This window comes from Schistocerca gregaria, unplaced genomic scaffold (assembly GCF_023897955.1).
Source record: "Schistocerca gregaria isolate iqSchGreg1 unplaced genomic scaffold, iqSchGreg1.2 ptg000492l, whole genome shotgun sequence".
Lineage (NCBI taxonomy): Eukaryota > Metazoa > Arthropoda > Insecta > Orthoptera > Acrididae > Schistocerca > Schistocerca gregaria.
Window position 1 is genome coordinate 3,074,291 of NW_026061899.1, and position 4,420 is coordinate 3,078,710.

Below are 4,420 nucleotides of genomic sequence, written 5' to 3' on the forward strand. Positions count from 1 at the left end.
ACCTGGCTGTTTCTCAAGGAGTTCCTTGCGGGGTGGGGAGGTGTCTCCGTACATAAAAAACAGTACGTTATTTGAGTCCATAGACTTATCACGACACTGCACTGAACAGATATTTGAAAGTTGTGCAGCATTTGTTGAATTTAGTGAAACTCAACTTCTAATTGCTGGTGTTTATAGGGCCTCTAACTCAAACTTCAGAGCATTTTTGCTTAAGCTAGAGAGGGTTCTTGATTCACTTTGTAGGAAGTACCAGAAAGTAGTTATATGTGGGGACTTCAATATTAATTTTGTATATGATTGTGCAAGAAAAAGGGGGGTTGGGTTGTTTGGGGAAGGAGACCAGACAGCGATGTCATTGGTCTCATCGGATTAGGGAAGGATGGGGAAGGAAGTCGGCCATGCCCTTTGAGAGGAACTAACCCAGAATTTGCCGGGAGTGATTTATGGAAATCACGGAAAACCTGAATCAAGATGGCTGAACGCGGGACTGAACCGTCGTCCTCCCGAATGTGAGTCCAGTGCCTTAACCACTGCGCCACCTCGCTCGGTCTCAAGAAAAATGATGTTGGTAGATCTCCTAAATTCATATGATCTGATGCCAACTGTGTTTTGTATTTTTTTCAAACTAGGGTGCAGGCGAATAGTAGCACAATTATAGACAATATTTTTATTCGTTCTTCAATACTAGATGGGCATCCTGTTAGTAAAAAAGGGAATGGCCTTTCAGACCATAATGCACAAATTTTAACACTAAAAGGTTTTTGTACTCAACCCAATGTCATATTTAGTTACAAAGAACGTAGGAAAGTCAATCCAACAGCAATAGAGTGTTTTTAAAACTTGTCAAGGAACAAGAGTGGCAAGATGTTTATAGTGCCAATAATACAGATGATAAATACAATGCTTTCCATGGCACATTTCTCATGCTCTTTGAGAGTTGTTTTCCATTAGAACATTCTGAATGGGGTACTAGCAGTAATAGACAGCACAGTTGGCTGACTAGTGGGATAATGATTTCATGTAGAACATAGGGCGAATTATATCAAAATGTTAGAAGTAGTCACAATCAAGCTAAATAAAAATTTAGTTTCAACAGGAAATCATACAAATTTCTTCGCAAATACCTTTCTGACATTGACGTCTGAAATACTGCTCTGTGATACAAACAAGAGAGAGATTGAGTCAATAACTATATCACTGAAGACTAAGGACTCTCATGGATATGATGGAGTGCCTAGAAGCATATTAAAGTACTGTGCTGCACATGTTAGCCCTGTATTTAGCCAAATTTGCAATTTTTCCTTTAGAGTTGGTCAGTTTCCTGACCGATTAAAGTACTCATCAGTAAAGCCGCTTTATGAAAAGGGAGAAAGGGATAATATAGATAATTTTAGACCTACTTCTATGCCATCAGTGTTTGCAAAAGTTACCGAAAAGGCTGTGCATGTAAGGTTAATTGATCACTTGATATCACACAATTTGCTGTCAAATGAACAGTTCGGTTTTAGAAGCCGTCTGACAACTGAAAATGCTGTATTCTGGCGTACAGACGTACTTTTATGCAAAATCGTAAGGTCCTAGCTCTTGTCCAATGCACCAAAGCCGACAAATAAGGGAATAACCGATAACTAAAACTTGAATAGTACTGCTTCTTACTGGCTACTACATCTTCTTAGAAGATATTTCTGTGTTATAATATGATGTTTTCAGTTTTCTCCGCATACCGCAACACGCGACATAATTTTGCAGACGATAAATGTAACCGTTTCAGAGAGAAAAGCGGCCAATGTGAAGATGTGGCAATAAAGTCGATTCGATAGCAAATGACGAAAGCGGGCGGATTTCTGAAGTTTTTACTACGTATGAAAAGTTTCCACATTCTCCCATGCAACGTGGTTTCCAGACGTGGTTTCATGCTGAATCTTTAGGTCGTCGGTCATGTGCAATGTACCAAAGCCGGCAAATAAGTGAATAACCGATTACTAAAACTTGACTACTACTGCTTGTTACTGGCCAATTACATCTTCTTAGAAGCTTCTTCTGTGACTACTATAGTGATTTTAGTATCTGCGCATACCGCGGCAAGCGACATAACTTTGCATACGATGAATGTAACCGTTTCAGAGAGAAAAGCCACCAGTGTGTCGATCAGTCATTAAGTCGATTCGATGGCAAATGACGAAAACGGGCGGATTTCTCATAGTGTTACTACATCTGACAACTTTTCTCATTCTCCCGTGCAACGTGGCGTAGAGACGTACTTTCATGCAAAATCTTAAGGTCGTAGCTCATGTCCAATGTACCAAAGCCGGCAAATAAGTGAATAAACCGATATTTAAACTTGAATAATACTGCTTCTTATTGGCTATTACATCTTCTTAGAAGCTTTTTCTGTGTTCTAATATGATGTTTTCAGTTTTTTCTGCATACCGCAACACGCGACATAATTTTGCAGCCGCTAAATGTAACCGTTTCAGAGAGAAAAGCGGCCAATATGACGGTCTGACATTAAGTCGATTGGATGGAAAATGTCGAAAACGGGCGGATTTCTCATGTTGTTACTACATATGAACATTTTTTATATTCTCCCGTGCAACGTGGCGTACAGACGTACTCTCACGCATAATCTTAAGGTCCTAGTTCATGTCCAATGCACCAAGGCGGCAAATAAGTGAATAACCGATAACTAAAGCATGTATATTACTGCTTCCTACTTTAGATTATATCTTCTTTGAAGCTTTTTCTGTGTTCTAATATAATGTTTTCAGTTTTTTCCGCATACCCCAACACGCGACATAACTTTACAGACGATAAATGTAACCGTTTCAGAGAGAAAAGTAGCCAATTTGACGATCTGACAATAAGTCGATTCAATGGCAAATGTCGAAAACGGGCTGATTTCTCATGTTGTTAGTACATATGAACACTTTTCACATTCTCCCGTGCAACGTGGCGTACATACGTACTTTCATGCAAAATCTTAAGCTCCTAGCTCATGTCCAACCGTGCGACTGCTAAGGTCGCAGGTTCGAATCCTGCCTGGGGCATGGATGTGTGTGATCTCCTTGGGTGAGTTAGGTTTAAGTAGTTCTAAGTTCTAGGGGACTAACGACCTCAGCAGTTGAGTCCCATTGTGCTCAGAGCCATTTGAACTGATGTTTAATGCACCAAAGCCGGCAAATAAGTCAATAGTATAGTTCTGCTTGCTACTTTCGATTACATCTTCTTAGAAGCTTTTTTTGTGTTCTAATATGATGTTTTCAGTTTCTTCCGCATATTGCAATACGCGACATACATTTCCAGACGATAAATGTAACTGTTTCAGAGAGAAAAGCGGCCAATGTGACGATCTGGCATTAAGTCGATTCGATGGCAAATGACGAAAGCGAGCGGATCTCTCAAATTTTTACTACATATGAACAGTTTTCACATTCCCCCGCGCAATGTGATTTCCAGACGTCGTTTCATGCGAAATCTATAGGTCGTCGGTCATGTCCAATATACCAAACCCGGCAAATAAGTGAATTACCGCTAACTAAATCTAGAATAGTACTGCTTCTTATAGGCGATAACATCTTCTTCGAAGCTTTTTCTGTGTTCTAATATAATGTTTTCAGTTTTTTTCCATACCGCAACACACGACATAATTTTGCAGACGATGGATGTAACCTGTTCAGAGAGAAAAGCGGCCAATGGGACGATCTGGCAATACATTCGACTCTATAGCAAATGATGAAAGCGATCGGGTTTCTTAGGTTTTTACTACATATGAACGCTTTCCACATTCTCCCGTGCAACGTGTCGTACAGATACTTTCTTGCAAAATCTTAACGTCCTAGCTCATGTCCAAGGCACAAAAGCCGGAAAATAAGTGAGTAATCGATAACTAGAACTTGACTAGTACTGCTTGTTACTGGCCAATTACATCTTCTTAGAAGCTTCTTCTGTGACTACTATAGTGATTTTAGTATCTGCGCATACCGCGGCAAGCGACATAACTTAGCATACGATGAATGTAACCGTTTCAGAGAGAAAAGCCACCAGTGTGACGATCTGTCATTAAGTCGATTCGATGGCAAATGACGAAAACGGGCGGATTTCTCATGGTGTTACTACATATGAAAACTTTTCTCATTCTCCCGTGCAACGTGGCGTACAGACGTACTTTCATGCAAAATCTTAAGGTCGTAGCTCATGTCCAATGCACCAAAGCCGGCAAATAAGTGAATAAACCGATAACTGAAACTTGAATAGTACTGCTTCTTACTGGCAATTTCATCTTCTTTGAAGCTTTTTCTGTATTCTAATATAATGTTTTCAGCTTTTTCCGCATACCGCAACACGCGACATAATTTTGCAGACGATAAATGTAACCGTTTCAGAGAGAAAAGCGGCCAATGTGAAGATGTGGCAATAAAGT